This window comes from Vombatus ursinus, unplaced genomic scaffold, assembly GCF_900497805.2.
Source record: "Vombatus ursinus unplaced genomic scaffold, bare-nosed wombat genome assembly UNPS02014792.1, whole genome shotgun sequence".
Classification (NCBI taxonomy): Eukaryota; Metazoa; Chordata; class Mammalia; order Diprotodontia; family Vombatidae; genus Vombatus; species Vombatus ursinus.
This window is the reverse complement of record NW_020954570.1, coordinates 7810591-7829233: the sequence shown is the minus strand read 5'-3', so window position 1 is coordinate 7829233 and position 18643 is coordinate 7810591. Positions and strand designations below refer to the sequence as shown.

General features: G+C 36.4%; 1 protein-coding gene across 1 annotated transcript in view; it reads left to right on the top strand.

The window, feature by feature from the left end:
* The window catches only part of FBXL17 (F-box and leucine rich repeat protein 17), a 494196-nt gene that overhangs the window by 55712 nt on the left and 419841 nt on the right, over positions 1-18643 (top strand). The gene's annotated exons all lie outside the window — the stretch shown is intronic.

The following is an 18643-nucleotide window of genomic DNA, read 5'->3' as shown; positions in this document are numbered from 1 at the left end:
TTGCTTTTCAAAATCCTTTTTGAGCTTTTCCATGGCCTGAGACCAATTCATATTTTCCTTGGAGGCTTTGGATGTGGGAGCTTTGACTTTTTTGTCTTCTTCTGGTTGTATGTTTTGATCTTCCTTGTCACCGAAGTAATGTTCTATAGTCTGAGGTTTTTTTTTCCCATTGTTTGCTTATTTCCCCAGCCTGTTACTTGATTTTTTAACTCTTTGTTAAGGTAGGGCTCTGCTTCCAGGGTAGAGGGCATACTGTCTCAAGCTTCAGGAGTTTTGTGCAGCTGTTTTTAGAGATACTTCTAGGGACCTGTACATTTTTACTTCTTTCAAGGTGGTATGGTCTAAGGAGAGGTGTTTACTCCTCTCCCGGCCTGTGCTCTGGGCTGTAAGTGACCACAAGCACTCATTTGTGCTCTGGAACTGTGAGGACCAAGAAATTGGTACAAGGTGATTCACAGGAAAGATATTATTCAGGTTTCTAGGATCATTCTTTTGTATATTTTTTCTAGATTGTTTATGAATGCATAGTCAAAGTCCCATGGATTTGCACTATTAGAACATAAAGATTTCTTCATTTGTAGGATATTGGTGTAGTATTTAAAAAGTTACTTTTTTTCTTCATTATTTTATTATGAATTTAATTGAGTCTACAAACATGAAAATTTCTGTATACAAATAATGGAAAGGATTGCTTTATCAAACTATGAATCTATATCACACATGACTTTTTTAAAAGACTGTTTTGAATTTAGTACCTAGCATTAACACGATCCTGCTTGTCTGTTCATTTCTGAACTTTCTTCTGTTCTCTTCTGTTTATTTAAAAAATATTTCATTGAAGCTCTTTTCTTTTTTGTTTTATATAACTGTCTCCCCAGTCCTCCTCTCTCATATTCATTCCTCAAAATAACATCCTTCCCATTTAGCAAATATGGGTAGTTTAGCAAATAAGTGTAGTTTAACAAAACAAATTTACACGTTGGTTTAGAAACACATTTGGAAACAAATGACTCTTTGCACACTGTCACCTCTTAGCCAAGGAATTGTGAAGTATGCTTCATCTTCAGTATTCGAGAGACATTTCATTGACCAGATAGTTATTTCCAGTAGTAGTATAGATGGTTCAATGCAAAAAAAATTTTAGCACCTTTTAAAGGTTTTAAAATATTTGTTACTTTATTTGATTATAAAAAATATAATAGCATGTTTCTGATTCTCATTTGGCAAAGATTGTCATTAGTTTATAGAACTGTCTGCTAAACACTTAAAATTTTATCTCATGTATGCCTATACAGTTTGAGGAACCATCATTCTCTGAACTGAATAAAGTGCTAACGTATTTGAGTTTAGTGGAGCAACAGAAACCTTCAGGATTTTATTTATTGCTAAAATATAGCACCTTGTAAGGTTAGTAAAGTTTTGTAGCAGAAATACAACGCATTATGACCTTTTTTTCCCCCTCAGGACAGAAGATATAAACAAACTTTCTATTGGACTTGTTGAATATGTATTTCATAGTAACCACCATGAAGTGCACAGCATTTAAGGGGATGAAGAATCAGAGATAAAAGATACACATTCAAGAAGGCTTGGTTTCACAGTTGATGTATAATCCTTTCTGTTGTCATTGGTACCCTAACCCGATACCCACCAGAACAAAAGGAACTGAATTAGAAATTGTGGGAGCTCGGACTCTTCTCTTGGCAGCACATCTCAAGGCCCATAGGCATTGTCAGGTCTCGGTTTGATGCCCTTTATTCTTTCTGACAGATGTGAGGTAGGGTCTGTGAGGGGAAAGTCATTACTAGAGAGAGGGCAGTGTCAGATCAAAAGTAACCAGTGATCAAACAAGGTAAAGGGCTGTGGAAAATAAGCTTTCTTTCTGGCCTCGACACCTGTCTGATCACTGAGGGGAATAGTCCTTGTGTGTCAGGGTGAGTTGATTTTCTTTGATGTACAGTGAATAAGAAGTAGAAATGGAAGCTTAACTGGAATACATAAAATCTTGATTTCCTAGTTTTTTGAGTAATCAACTCGTTATTTTGATTTTAATCAGAGATTCCAAAAAACGATTCCATTTGTGAGGCATATGTACCTATCCTAACATTTGCTGTTGCCAATAATCAAAGGTAATAATAAGTTAATAGTTAATAAATTGCTGTGAAGTATGACTGATACGAAAAAAAAAATGAACAATTTGTTGCAATTATCTAACAGCAGATTAATTTCTTACTGTACACTGAGTACTAATTATGACTTTACTAAATAGAATAATTTTTATTAAACTGTCTATATTACTCTTCTTTCTGCTGAAACTTATAAAGTTAAAACAAAATTCTGGTAGCATGTTGTCTGTACGTGTTTTGTATGATTTCTTTTCATTGTTCTTAAAACTACATAATTGAAATTGTCCAGGAAAAGTATAGCAGTTGTGTCTTTGTTTAACTTAGTGATAAATTGGTGTTTGGGCCATTTAAAAAAATTGGCTTTCATATGTAGTTACTTTATGTGAGAAGGAAGGATTCTGATATGAAAGTGCTTAATATTAGCAATGTGGATGTGCATAGGGTAGTTCAAATGATTGAGTTTCAATGCAAACTCTTAGGTAATTAAATATTTTGAAATTTTAGCATAACATATATTTAAGTCTTATAAAAAGAGGTCTGAGCATTAGTTTTTAAAAACGCTTTTGTGTTTCCTTAAGATTTTTTTCCTCTGTCCATCTACTAATCTTTTCATGAGCTGGCAGAATGTTAGTGACCACCCGTAGCATTGGGAATTGAAGAAATAATTTATTCCTTCTTTGTTATTTATTGTTGGAATGATATTTCAGATCTAGTTTCTTCACATCAAAATATGTAACCATTTTGTATATATGCACACATATACATACATCTAGGCACCAAATAAATGGTGAAAATACTTCTAGGTAAAATGAATTATTTAGCTTAGTCTTACAAATTAAGTTTATTTATTTATTTTTATAGATAATGTTATTTATATTGGTGAAATTCAAAAATTAACATTTTTTCAGAAAGACTTTAATTTTGTGTGTTCTTTGTTTTCAAATAAATTGCACTTAAAAAACTACAAAGAACTACATAGATTTATTTAATTTTTGTTTCCCCTTTGTATTTCTAGCACAAAGTAGGCACTTAAAAAATGCTTGTTGAATGAATTTTGATGTCTTGTGGTAACATTAGTCTAGAAGGCCATTTTAATCATAGTCCTATCTTAAACAAAAATCATAGGTAGGTACCAGTCCTATTTGAAAATAAAATATTTTATATGGGAATAGGATTATTCCAGATAACTTGTTTTGAAATATTTTGGAAAGATGGGAAAAAATTACTTAGAATAACTATTTACTCTGTGTATAATTTTCTCTAAACTTGATTTCATATTCAGATACAGCAGTCATAACTTTTTTTTTTGTTTTTTTTTTTGTTTCATGGGGACATGGCAGTATAGTGATGACTGGATTTTTCAGAGTTTTTGAAACGTGTGTGTGTGTGTGTGTATGAGACACACATTTTTAAAACCTCATAATTTAAAGAAATGTTAAATTTCAATTAGAGTTTTTTGAAATAAAGATATAATTTTCTCCCATCCGAGTTCAAGTCTTCTTGAATTGTATTCTCTGACCCTTTGGGATCTGTGAACCCCAGATTAAGAACCCCTATTTTAATAGATGATGATTCTGTCCATGACACTACAAAGTGGGAGTCAAGATGCAGAGTTGGCACTGTTCCATTTCAGTTTAGAGAATAATATTCCCTTGACTGTTGGTCTTCTGAGGGACAGCTGACTTTCTAATCTTTCATAGGGATAGAGGGGCAAAAGGTTGGTTCTATTTTAAAAAGCAAGAATGAAATAGAAAAAAAAATTTGTTAATGTACTTTGGGAGATTTTTGTTTTCCTAAAGGAAAAATGAAAATTTGGTTTCTGTTCAGTTGGTTGCTATAAAAACTGACCCGTCATTTATTCATAATCATAATTATGTATGTTACAATATTAATGTTGTGGGGAGAGATTATTTTCTACAAGCCAATTTTAAGCTGGTTTCTAGGTCATACTTAAGAGTTAAGCACAATAATACTTAAGCAAGTAATTTAGTTTGTCATCATGAAACTTCATTACTCTAGACATACACTTCCCAGCCTCACACTATCATATTTAAAATAGTCTTAGAAATAGTGAACTGAAAAATTACATTTTAAACTCTTAAGTTTTTGCCTACCAGGTTTGTTTTAGGCAAATGTACCCTTTTACCAATTTGGTATGGAAATGAATTTCAAACCTTAAATTATTTTTCCTTGTTAGATATAACAGTTTATTTTGCTGTATTTATATTCCTGCCATTGCTCAGGTTCCGACATGGATTATGTCGATTTGTTCTTATTACTCTACCTGTAAGAAGTTAGTCTAATAGCTTAATATTGCTTTTGGAAAATGAAACTCAAAAGAACCTTTCATCTTTTATTAAGTGATTTTTTTTTGTTCTTCAAAGTTCACAATTGGGATATTTCGCATTCTCTTAAAAAACTCAAAAAAATAGATTAGACTCAATTAGCAAACAATTTCTTTCTTTCTTTTTTTTAATCTTTAGGCGATTGGGGTTAAGTGACTTGCCCAGGGTCACACAGCTAGTAAGTGTCAAATGTTTGGTCTGAGGCTGGATTTGAGCTCAGGTCCTCCTGACTCCAAGGCCGGTGCTCTATCCACTGCGCCACCTAGCTGCCCCCAAACAATTTCTTTAAATAACTATTTATGTACAAACTGTTACTTTCAAAGTTACCAACAGTTTCTTGATTACCAAATCTATTCTCAGTCCTCATCCTTCTTAACCTTTCTGCTGCCTTTGGTACTGTCAAATCTCCCACTTCTTGATACTCTCTTCTCTCTAGGTTTTCAGGACACTACTGCTGGCTCTCCTACGTGTTTGACCTTTTCTTTTCAGTTTTGTTTGCTGGATCTTCATCCAGGTCATGCCTGTTAATTGTAGATGTCTCACAGACCTCTGTCTTGGGCTGCCTTCTCTTTCCCCTCTATAATATTTCACTTGGTGAATCCTTTGGATTCAGTTAGCTCTGTGCTGATAATTCTCACACCTACTTTTCCAGTCCTAAAACCCTAACTATTCTGTTGCCCTCCAGTCTCCCATCTCCAACTGCCTATTATATATCTCAGACTGGATGTGCTATAGATAACACGTGCAAAACTAAACTCATTTAAATTGGTTGCTGTAAAACTCATTATCTAACAAATAAACTAATGAACTCATCTTTTCCCCAAATTCTTCTCTTTTGCAACTTCCCTTTTACTTTTGAGGGTACCTCTTACCTCTGCCATTTCTCCCACGTGCCCCCTTCTTTTCTGTGACGTTGCCAGTACCCTGGTACAAAACATCGCCTCATGCCTAGACTATTGCAGTAGCTAGCAACTTGGTCTCCTTGCCTCAGGTCTTTTCTTGCTCCTCCTCCACTAAGCTGTCAAAGTTTTCTTTCTCAAGTTCAGGTCTTACCATGTCATGCTTCCTACTCAAAAAATTTCTGTGGGACCCTATTACCTCAAGGATTAAATATAAAATCTCTGTTTGCTGTTCAGAGAACTTCATAAACTGTGTATGTCTCCTTTCATTCATGTACTCTTTGATTCAGTGACACTGGTGTCCTTGCTGTTCTGTGAGTGAGACACTTTACCTCTTGACTCTGGGCATTTTCGCTGGCGCAGCCTCATGCGTGCAATGCTCTCCCTCCTCATTCTACTTCTTGGCTTCTCTGGCTTCCTTCAAGTCCCAGATGAGATCCCACTTTTTCAGGAAGTGTTACCAATCCCCCTTAATTCTAACACCTTCCCTCTGTTGCTTATTTCCAATTTATCCTGTATGTAACTTGTTTGTACATAGTTGTTTTTATATTGTCTCTTCCATTAGACTGAAGGGGAGGGACTGTCTTGTATTGTTCTTTATATCCTCAATTCCTAGCACCATGCCTGGTACCTCATAGATGCTCAGTAAATGTTTATTGACTGACTGAGTGACTGACTCTATGCTAGGAACTTTTAGGGACACAAAAAAGTATATGACATGATCTCAAGGAATTTACGGCCTCCTTAGGGAGATAATATGCGCAGAGGGAAAAAAATAGTATAAAGCCCTATAAATATGGAGTAAGTACAGATTAAGTGCCATAAGAGGTCATAGGAAGGTACAACTACTTTTTTATTCATTTTTTTTTCAGGACATGGGCTGTTGGTACTTCAAAGATGCTCTCAGAAGACTGTGCCTGGTTACTCTGTTACCTTAAAAAATTTTCTGCTGTGAAGTAGCATGAAGGGTATATATAGTAGAACTTTTAGAAGCTCTGTCATTTAATTCTCCCAGTAAGTCTTTCCTCATGTTTTTGCAGAACGTAGTATTGAATTCTGTTCAACTCATAAGGAAGCAGAGCACTAATGACCTTATTACAATGTGACAGAATTTTTTTGCAGTGCTCTTTAGTTAATGCAAACTAGCTTTTTGGGAAACCTGTTTTAACATAGATTTCAGGGAACATTAAGTTCACTACATTTTAATGGAATGTAATGAAATATTGCGTAGAAATTATAATTAAGAATAGAAAGTTTGAGATGTTCTGTAGCCTATCTCTTTTAGAAGAGTATATGGAGGACTTAAAAATGCCTAGGTAATCGACTGTAAATAGTACATATAAAGGAGGGACATGAAAGGAGATATACTTTTTCTTTTCTTTTTTTTTTTGGCCTGTTTTTTGGTACTATATTTTTTGGAATTCCCATGTTTTGCCCTTGGTCACATGCTCTGCCATCCAACTGAAGAGAATAACTTAATGTTAATAGAATAGTCATATAGTCATTAGTCAATAAACATTTATTAAAACTCCTATTATGTACCAGGCACTGAGCTAAGCGCTAAGGATACAACTAAGAAAGATAGTCCCTGCCTTCAGTGACCTTACAGTCTAATAAGGGAAGATAATACACAAAAGGAAGCTGAAAAGTGGGGCAATGAGGCAGGACTGAAAGCATGGAGGGGCAAAGTGTTCATGGAGTTGAAACTAAGCAGAGCAGATTTCGAAAATGAAGAAATAGAGAATCTTAGAATGCTGAAGGATAATTGATATTTGAATTGCAACACACAGAAAAGAGTGGTACTATAAAGAAATAGAATAGTTCCTATAATCCAGTGATATATGTGTGTATATTTATATCCAATGATATATACCTCTGTGTGTGTGTGTTTGTGAAACTATCTCTGGTTATTCCTAAATATTGTGTTTGTTTTTTTTTCCATCTCCTTTTTGCTGTTATTGATAGCAGTTTGCCTCTCCATCCAAGTTTAACCCATCAAAGATCTTTTGGAGGCTCTCTATTTCTTCTAGGGTAAAATACAAACTCTTTACCCTGGCATTTAAAAACGTCAGCAGTCTGGTTTCACCTTATCTTTCCAATACTTTTCAAGTACTTTCCTTTTCAAACTCTTAAATATTGTAGCCCAACTGAACTATTTTAATATAGCATTTCCTGTCTTTGCTTTCATACAGCCTACTCATATCTCGAATACATGCTTTCATTTCTACCTGCTTGTTTGTGTCTTCCATTGTGAAGCCTTCCCTAATGTCTCCTGGTGGTAGTGTTTTCTGTCTCCTCAAATTATTTTAGTTCTGTTTCTTTGTGTATATATTTTATCAGTAGAATGGAAGCTTCTTGAGATCTAATAGAAATTGTTTGACTTTCATCTTTGTAAACCTACTATCTAGCCTGTAGTGAAACGTAAGGCATGTTAGTGCAATTGAGTTGCCATGAGAGGATATCTTCCATCTCTTGCTTCCTTTGTACCAGCTAATTCCTCACGTACTGTCCTCCCAGAGTGAGTTGCCTTAAAAGGAAGTGGTTCCTTATTTATGCAGGTTGTTAAACAAAAGCTGGGCAACACCCATTTGTGAAGTATGTTATAGTGGGGATACTTTTGGTGTATGGGTTGGATTAGATGGTTGCTGTGGTATCTTCTAAGCCTCAGATTTTGTGATTCTGTGATTCCCTCTCTACCTTTCCCTTGTATAATCTCTAGCTTCTTTCAAAGTACGCTTGTCTTCTACTGTACGCCTTTTCTGATTCCCCTCAGTTGTTAGTGTTAGTACTATATTATACTTTGTATTTACTTATTTATGTGTATATTGTTCCCCCACTCCAGTAGGAGGTAAGCTACATTTGGGAAGAGACTATTTCCTTTTCCTCTCCTCCTTTTTTTTTTTTTTTTGCAGCAGAGGTGGTTAGGGAAATGTTCTATATATATCCTCTGCCTCTACTTTCATTCTGTTCACATACTATAGATGCTTGTTGAATTGACTCTTTTTAAAATTTGCAGTATGGAAATAAGAATGCTTTGTCCCTTTTTAAGTCTCCAACAGAGTGAGTTTCTCCTGAGTGTTGTAGTTTCAGGATGTAACACCTTAAAACATACTGATCACTAGTATACGTTATAATTAATTTCTGATGCTCTAATGCCTATCGCAAAACCATTTGATTATAAACATTTAATTGCTAACATTTATATAGTGATGAAAAGTTTCTCAAAGCACTTCACATACACTATTACCTTAGGTCCTAACAACAACTCTGTGAGGTAAATGATAATTATTACTATTTTATGTGAGAAAACTGAGACTCAGATTAAATGATTTGTGGAAAGACTTGTGTCAATGACACTGGATATAAGTAATTGGAGGAATTTCAGTCTCCACTAGGGAAGAAGTATGTATACTGAATGGATCTATTCAAGTATTTTTTTAATAATGCAGAACTATATGAGAATTGCAAGGGTGTAAAATTCACTCAAATGATCAAGTAAAGCAAACAATGATAAATGCATTGTTATGAATTTTCTTCCTTATTCAGATTTTAAACATTTCTATGTCAGTACCTGGTATTATTTCATCAAGCCTTTATTCTTCTCACTTTGAACTTACCTTTTCCTTTTCTGTGCAGTATTTAATGTCAGGCTAATTGTACTGCTTATCATTGGCAGGTCCACTTGAATCACAGTATATCAGTAGGAGGGAATCTAGTCCAACTGGTACCTCCAAAGGAATTTCTTCTGCATTATTCCTGACAAGTCTTTATCTTCTCTGCTTTAAGAACTTTGGTGAAAAAAAAAAAAAAGAACTTTGATGATTAGAAATCAGTTACCTACAAATATAGCTCATTTCACTTTTAGATAGCTTTGTTAGGAACTTCTTCCTTTTGGACAGTCTTGAAAGTTGAAACTTGAAAGGAGAAGAAATTCTTTTCCCATAGGCGGTGAGGCACAGTTTTAGTAAAGGTGTCGATGAAAGATGGGAGAAAGTTATCTGCTCTATTATAGAATATGTGAGGGAAACTGTGAGAGACAGCTGTTCTAAATAACTTTTAAGATTATTTGCTTTCAAAATCATCCATCAATAACAAGAACTAGTCATCTGTGTTAATGGCTAATTATGGAAAATCACTATTTCTATACAAGTATTTTCACCCTTATTGTAGTTTTGTGAAGAAAACAAAAACAAACAACATTTTTCTTTGTATACTACTATTCCTTCATTTTTTTTTCTTCTTTGAAAAATCAGTTATGGCTACTGGTAGAGATTCCTTGGAGAAAATAAAAACGTTTCTCTATCTGTGCCTTTGAAACTGAATGAAGAATATAATAATTCCTTACTTAATATGCTTTCTTGACATTTGAAATTCATTTGTGTCATTTGGGAGTATTTTTTCCTTGAATTTTGTACCATGTCAGAGAAAGGGTTAAAAGAGCGTAGAGTAGCACCTAGCTAATTCACTATTGTCTAGTACCATGGACATATTCTCTCCGCTATTCCTCCCTCTCTCCCCAATTCACTTTTCATGAATTTTTTTTTCAGCTAACTTTCCTATTTCTCTCAAGAGCACCATAATTTTTTCAGTCACCCAGATTTGCAATGTAGGAGTCATCTTTGACTCTTTACTTCATCTTCGCCTCGACCAGCAACCTAGAGAGATGAGGTCCTCTTCTAGAATGAAGGACAAAACTCCAGCATAGTGCTGCTCTCACTGGTACAGTTAGTTGCCTAGTTTTGTCACTTCCACCTGCAGGTTCTGTCCCTTCTCTCTAGTTGTGGTGAGGGAGTCAGAATACTCCTTGTCCCCCATTGCTACTTCCAGATGCTTCTACTCCCTTAGGGGAGTGTCTTCCCTCTGAGATTACCATTCAGTAACTTCTCCTTCTTTAAGGTTCAGTCCTATCCAGATTTATCCTTCCTTCCTCGGTGAGTTCAGTATTTGACTCAAAGTCTTTCCTCTCAACTCCTACCCTCTTACTAAGGGACTTCAGCCTACATACTAATAATACTTCTTAAAATATACTGACTTCCCTTAATCTCACCAATTCCTATGACTCATCACCTCAGCTACACCTAATGCTTGGCATTACTCCCAAGTGTTCCACTTCCATGTTCATGAACATGAATTCCCATTATCTGATCATAATCTCTTATTCCTTTTTTCCGTCTTCCTCATGACCATTAACACTGATCTTCAACTTCACCTTGATCTCCAACCTCTTTAACCTTTACTTCTTTCCCAGGCCAACATCTCTGCACTGGCTATATTGTTCTTTCTTCTCTATCTCGACCTTTTTGTGAATCAGTTCAACTCTATGAGTTTCTAGCCCCCTTATCCTATTGCTAAACATGTCCGAAAACATCCACTATCTTTGCTTCTCCTCACTGCTGTGGAATAGAGCTGGAGAAGATCATGAAACCATGGTGACTTGAGTAATGGGCAAATTCCTGTTATATAATCTCGACTGGGCCCTCATAGCAAGGAGCCAATCCTTTTTTACTCCTCCATAAACGATCGACTGTTCAATTCTTCACAGTAGTTAGGGCACAGCCAGTGAAGTCTGGAGCAAAATCACTGCATTTATTAAGCAATTACTGATTCATGTTGTTCAGATGCCAGATGTGTGCTTGCCAAAAAGACTATTTTATGTAGCACTCACACAGGGTAGGCGTTAAGCGTTTGCATGGTGGTCAGAAAAAGCTAGACAAGGACACTCTCAAGATCTCTCTTAAGAACTTTGGAATTGTGTGACATGGGAGACACTGGCACAGGACCACGCAGCATGGCGGGCCCTCATCAGAGAAAGTGCTGTGCTCTGTGAGCAAAGCAGAATAGAAGTAGCATAAAAGAAATGGCAGATGCGAAAATTCAGACTCCACCCCAAATATTCATGTGGACTATTTGTGCCCAACCTGTGGTAGAACATTCACAACTCCTATTGGTCTGATCAGCCACAGCTGGTCACACTGAAACTTGACTGTAGCATAGTGACGTCATTTGGTCCTCCTTGAGAACAAAGGACAACAACCAATCAACTGTGCACAGTATATACAGTACAGAACAGAGAACAACATAGCCAGTGCAGAGATGTTGGCACATAGTAATTACTTAATACATGCTTATTGATTTGGCTTCAGACTTCACTGGCTGTCTTCTATGCCTGGAATGCTCTCCTTCTTCACTTCTGCCTTCTGCTTCCTCTGGCTACCTCCAGGGCTCAGCTCGAATTCTGCTTATTGCAAGAAGTTTTTCCCTGTCCCCCTTAGGGGAGTGTCTTCCCTCGGAGATTACTATTCAATTTGTGCTGTATGTAATTTGTATGTACCAAGTTGTTTACATGTTGTCTTCTCTCTTAGAATGTGAGCTTATTAAGGACAGGAACTGTATTTGCCTTTCTTTGTATTCCCAGTGTTTAGCACAGTGTCTAGCACACAGTAGATCTTAATTAATGAAATGCTTCTTGACTGATTAGCTAGTTTAGGTACTTTTATCCTCTCACCCAGACCGTAGCTTCCTAATTTGTTTCACCAAATTAATTCTTTCATTTCTCTAGTCCATTTTCCACACAGCTGCCAAATTGACATTTTTAAAGTGTAGGTCTTTGGCCATGTCACTCCCCTGATCAAGAAGCTTTAGCATTCCTTATTGCCTCTATGATCGGATACAAATTCTTTTGGCATTTGAAGACCAACACAAGGTTCTAGTCTACCCCTCTAGATTAATTATATGTTGTGTCCCCTTAGGTATCATCTTCTGGCCAAACTGGCTTACTTAGCTCTTTCCTATACATGACATTATATCTTCTGGCTCTGTGCCTTTGCACAATCTGTTTCCCATCCTCAGAATGAGCACTCTTCTGAGCTTTGGACCTCCTAGTTCCCTTCAAAGCCTCAATTCAAGTGCTGCATCCTTAATGGGAACACTCCTGATTCTCTTAGTTGTTAGTAATTGCCTCCCTCTCCAGATCAGCATTTATTTTTTATGTAACCTGTGTTTAATTGTCTGTACATATGTTGTATCCCATCAGAATATAAGCTCCTTGAGGACAGGGACTGTTTTCCCTCTCCCACCCCCCCATTTTTATCCCTAGTGCCTAGTGCAATACCTGGCACACTTGATAAACACCTTTGATATTCCCAGTTTCTTTTTTTCTTATTTTCTTTCTCATCTTTCCTTTACTCTCTCTCTCTTTGATTGTCAGGGTTAGTGCTTGGCTGGTGGTGGATTGTTAATTTCTTGGTTAAGGGGAAAAACTAAGTAATGGTTCCTGTTGACATTGGAATTCAGCATTGAGTTGGCGTTATAGCTGCTGCTTGCTGCTTCTCCTTCTAGGGAAAAGCTATTTTAAGTATCAAACTTGAAAGGAAAAGAAATCCTAAGTGCACATACTCTTTTTAGTTACATTGCAAATTATCCTGTGATTTCCATTTTGTGAATTTGCTTGGTTATTCAAATTGACACCTTTCCATATGAATTTTTTAGATTATAATTTTTCCACTTAAAGTATTCTCCTAGCATAAAGCCCAAAGTGGTAGTGAATCAGGATCCAGGCAGAATTTGTACCCTAATCCTTTGTTCTTATTTTAGAGTAAAACTATTATGTTTGGAAAAAAATAAAGCAAATCATCAAAGTAAATATGGTGACAATCATTTTGTCATTTCTAGAATATGAGATTGGTAGCTATTTTCTACTGGAATTTCAATTCTTATTTGGTTTCCTTGAGCCATTGGAAAGAACAGACCAGAGCTCTGGCCATGGAACCATTGGGTTATAGAGGAATCAGTTTTTTGTTTTGTTTTTTTTAGCTTAACCTTAATGATATTTAATTTTAAATGAAAATAGTTCCTCTTCCTCTCATAAGTAGTAGGTGCTTAACAGATGTTTGTTACAATCAAAAGTTAAAAAAAACAAAACAAAACAAAGGAAGTTGTTTCTTCTAATACTGTAGAATTTTTTTATTTGTCAGATGCATCACTGAGCCTTGCCATATCAATGCTGAACCTCCTTTTGATCCCATTTACCCATTTTATTTGTTCTGCTCCTAAGGCTGCTTGAGGAAGAGACAATAGCAGGGAGGTGGTTGAATCAATAGGATACTTGACTTGGAGTCAGGAAAACCCAAGTTTGAATCCTGTTTCAGATACTAGTTGTGTGACCCTGGGAAAGTCATTTAACTCCTTTCAGCCTTACTTTCTTATCTGTACAGTGAGGATAATAGTAGCATTTAACTAAATTGTTTGTTGGGAGGATAAAATCAATTGATTTGATTTGGAACACTGGTTTTACAAATCAACATCATTTCTTGTTGTTTGGAACATCCTGCATATGTGGAAGGTTTTGTAAACTTTAAAGTACTTTATGTGTGTTAGCTATTCATAACTTCATATCACATATCCCATTAACAAATTTGTGCTGGCCTTGACTTATACTACTATTCATCTTTTTTCTAATTTGTACAACCCACAACATTAGTTCTAGACCAGGGCTTCTTAAACTTTTTCCACTCAGGACCCTTTTTTGCATTTCAGCAGTTTTGTTGACATTGCATGCACAGTGTAAAGTAAGCATGTTTTGTGTTTAGAACCAAGGCTGCGGTGAAGTTGCCTGATGCAACACGGGCGAGTGCTGCCAGAAACACCTTGAATTCATTGTACATTTGATTTTGAAGTAATTTTTGGTTGTTCAGAAACCTTTTACTGTTGCCAAATTTTTCATGACCCCATATAGGTGACCCAAAGTTTAAGAAGAGCTGTAAATCTAGACTTTCTCCTCTATTTGTAAATATCAATTTTTTTCCCTTTGTTATTATGCTGATGATTTCCTTTTCTGGTTTTTAGAGAAAATCTAGACTAAATGGATCTTTTATCTTTATCAAAACACTGGTTATATATCTTTCTATCTCAGAGGAAAATCTGTTTTCCTCATAGCTAACCCCTCCAACTGTCCTTTGGACATATTCTTCTCATCTGATGTAGGATTTTATTCCTATAATTACCCCTTTTTTTTTTTCTTAAGTGTTCAGATCTCTTAAAAACTCACCCATAAACCCCTGTAAAAACTTCTCTTTATTCTGTGGCTTGAACTATTCTTTATTTTTATAGCTCTCTTCGTTTTCCTATCTACCTCTCTCTTTTATTTAACTAGGAAGAAATCTGACTTTTGCTACAACTCTTGAAATTCTTTTCTGAAAGACTATAATTAGCTTCAGTCAATCAACAAGCATTTATTAAGAACTTGTATGGCAAATGCTGTGCTCAGTGTTAGGGATATAAAGAAAATGCAAAACAAGTTTCTGTTTTCAAGGAACTCATAGAGGTGATAACATGTACATAGGGAGTTATTTGGAGATAGGCCAGTGATTTCATTGATTTAGGCAACTTCCAGGCAAGGAAATTCCTTCTACCAGTATAGGTTGGTATCTTCTGTGCAATTTATAGTCTTAGGAGGCTTCAGGAGAGAAGTTAAAGAATAGATGCTGTGATGAGTAGTTAAGAGAATAAATTAGGGGAAGAAGAGAAAGCTCCCCGGAAGGGCCAGCAGATTAGATAACATAAATTTGTAGTAGATTCAGTCAACATGGTTTTGGACTTCTCTGGCTTTATTCAGCAGCCTGTGAGTAGGAGTGAAAGAGGCAGGTGTTGGGAGTTATCCAGGGTTATAGTTTGGTAAGGCATGACAGTAGGATAGGACAAAGGTGCCAGGGATTTGAGAGGATAATATAGAGTTGAACTCTTAACCATGAGGTCAAGATTAGAAAGAGAGGAGACTGTCACCAGAGTTAGGTTTATTGGCATGAGAAAATACAAAGTTATAGAGAGGATTGTAAGTCATAGTGAGGACAAGGATTAAGTTTGGGTATAGGGCAAGAAGGGGATAATAGGAGATTATGATTGAATAAAGGAATTTCAGAGTTCTTCATAATGAAAGTAGAGTACATTGTACATGATGACCAGAGTGTGGCATCCCTGTGTATACTTGAGGTGGAGTGGAAGAGTGTGAATCATGTAAATTGAGTAGATTTAGGGACTGCAAGGTTAGAGTTTTTGAAGGAACTTTGGTGTATATTGAAGTCCTCTATTATGAATGTAGGAATTAAGGTGGAGAGGGAGTCTGTGAGCCAGGCACCAAATTCATTGGGGGGGGGGGGGAAGATTGATGAGAAGAAATTGCCTAATAGTTACTAGAGAATGTTCTGGAGACTGGTTCCCATTAATTCAGTTATAATATCTATCCCTATGACTCTCAGGTCTATTTATCTAGCCCTAACCTCTCTACTGACCTCCAGTCTCTCATCTCCAACTGCCTATTGGACATCTCGAACTGGATGTCCTGTAGGCATCTTGAACCCACTATGTCCAAAACCTGAACTGAATTATCTTTCCCCTCAAGCTAACTCTCTTCCTAACTTCCCTATTATTGTAGAGGGCACCACCGTCTTTCTAGGCTTCCAGGCTTCCAGCCTAACTGTCATCTTCAACGTCTTACTCTCTCTGTAACTATTCTGGTGCCAAGGCTTATCAGTTTTTCTAAAATGCAAATCTTTTCAGTAAAAAGAATCACTAGGAATGCAGTGCTTTCCAGGTAGAGCCAGGTTTCAATGCCAGAAGATGGAAGGAGCAAAACAGGAAAATATCTAAAATGAAAAGAAATGGGGCAGCTGGGTGGCACAGTGGATAAAGCACTAGCCCAGGAGTTAGGAGGATCTAAGTTCAAATCTGGTCTCTGATACTTACTAGTTGTATGACCCTGGGAAAGTCACTTAATCCCTATTACCTCAAAAAAAACAAAAACCTGAAAGCAAGTGTATTACTCATTGACCTTGAGTTCCTGAGTGTACAGTGGAAGTAGATACACTGGGAGTGAGATATTGAAGGGATACAGTTGAGGTATATGGAGATTAGGGAACACAGCTGGAATTGAGGTTCTTTTACAGTTGAAGAGAAAGTATTACTAGATTGTATGAAGAAGAGACGAAGCATGCTATCCAGGGATAATCCTCTGATGGGGCAAATGATTAAAAGTTTTTTTTTTTATGTAACTTTTACTTTTGTTATGTTTTCAGTTCATTATTCCACCATCCCTTCCAGTTGGTGGGAAAAAACAAAATCCTCATAATAGATATGCATAGTCAAGGAAAACAAATTTCTACCTTGGTCATCTCAACAAATCAAGTCAATAAGCACTTATTAAGCATTTACCACATGCCAAGGAGCTAAACACTGGAGATACAAAGAAGGGCAGAAACAGTTGTTACCTTCAAGGATTTCACATTCTAATTAAAGAGACAACATGCAAGCAAGTAGATATATACAAATATATGTAGTGCAAATTGGAGAGTCATCTCAGAGTGACTAGCATTGAGGGAGACAGAGAAAGACCTTTTCCAGGAAGTGGGATTTGAGCTGATTCCTTAAGCTAGGAGGCAGTGGTGAGAAGGGGAAGCATTCCAGGCATAGGAGACAGCCAGTGAAAAGGTACAAAGTTGGGAGTCTCTTAGGAGATGGATGGTGCTTGAGGAGGAGGAGCAAGATGGCACATGTCACTGAATTTTTGACTATGTAGAGAGGAGTAAATATAAGTGAGGAATTGAGGATGACATTTAGAGAGTGAATTGGGTGACTTGGAGGATGGTGGTATTCCTTGATAGTATTAAGGAAGTTTGGAAGAGGGAAGACTTTGGTTACCAAGATAATGAATTCTCTGTTTCAAACTAGTTGAATTTTCATTATTTTGGAGACATCTGGTTTGAGCTATCCAGTAGATAGTCCAGTGATCAGAAATGTGTATTCTGTATCTTGAGTCCAAGGATCAAAGTCTGATCTAGGCCCAGGCCTCATAGCCGTCAACTCCCTGATCTAGTGTCTGGCACCATGGTTGGGTCCTGAGGGCATCTGAAAGCCCAGCCTTGGAACAGGGTTGAGCAAAGCCTATTGGATATTGTGTTCCTTATTGCAAAATTCAAGTGCCATTTCTCTGCCTTTCTTCTCATTTATATCTCTGATATTTGACACTCTTGGTAAACTTTTTTCTTCTTCTTGACTTCCATGTTCCTGAACTTGACTACTGTTCTTGCTTCTTTAACTACTCCTATCTTTGTTCATAGCACTGGCAGTCTACTGCAGTCACTGGACCCCTTATCAGAATAATATTTAAAATTTTTTTTTAATTTTTTTTATTTTTAGGCAGTTGGAGGTAACTGACTTGCCCAGGGTCACACAGCTAGTAAGTGTCAAGTGTTTGATCTGAGGCTGGATTTGAACTCAGGTCCTCCTGACTTCAGGGCCAGTGCTCTATTCACTGCACCATCTACCTGCCCCCAGAATAATATTTTAAAATGCATGAAATAAATTACATAGGATTACAGAGAAAACCAGTTTTATTAAAATACAATAAAAACAACTATCTCAACAAATATTAAACAATTAAATATCAAAATAAATAAATTAAAATTTAAGTATGATGTTAAATATTAAACAACAAATATTAAAACAACTTCATGGATCCTGGGTTAAGAACCCTTGAGCTAGTTTAACTTCATTGTAGAGATGACAACATGGAGGGACAGAAATAGGTGACTGGTAGACCTTATATTCAACTTTAGTTATTCTGTCTACAAATCCAGTGCCTCCTCTTCTTCAGTATCCAAATATTGGCCATTTCTTAAGCCTATCTATGTCTTTTGTTTTCTTTAATTTCTAAAAACTTACTCCTTCAGTGAGCTGATGCATTTTTGTGGCTACTACTTTTCAGCTGGTGAAGCTTAGAAGTATATTTCTAAGCTTGACCTTTCATATATATTTCAGTTTCATTCCTAGGTTTATAGGAAATATAATCCTGATTATCTTGCTGTCACTCAGTTAAAAAGGATCTCAGAGTCTATCTGGTTTAACCTTTACCTGAATAAGAAAATCATTTTGTGGTAGAACATCTCTGATAAGTCATCCAGCTTATACTTGAAGACTTTCAAAGGAAGAGAATCCACTACCTCTCAAAATTGCTTATTCTATCTTCCCTGACTAATTGTCTCATCTAACCTAAACTTGCCTTTTTGCAACTTAATACCCATTAGAAATAGGGTAATCCCTCTTCCACCTGACAGCTCTTCAAATATTTTAAGATAGCTCTTCAGGTTCAACCTCCTTATTTCCTTCAGTCAGCCTTATATGGCATGATCCTGAGGTCTTTCATCATTCTTATTGCCTTTTGGGTGCTGTCCAGCTTCTCAGTTTCCTTCCTAAAGGATACATCTATAACTTATCATGTTGA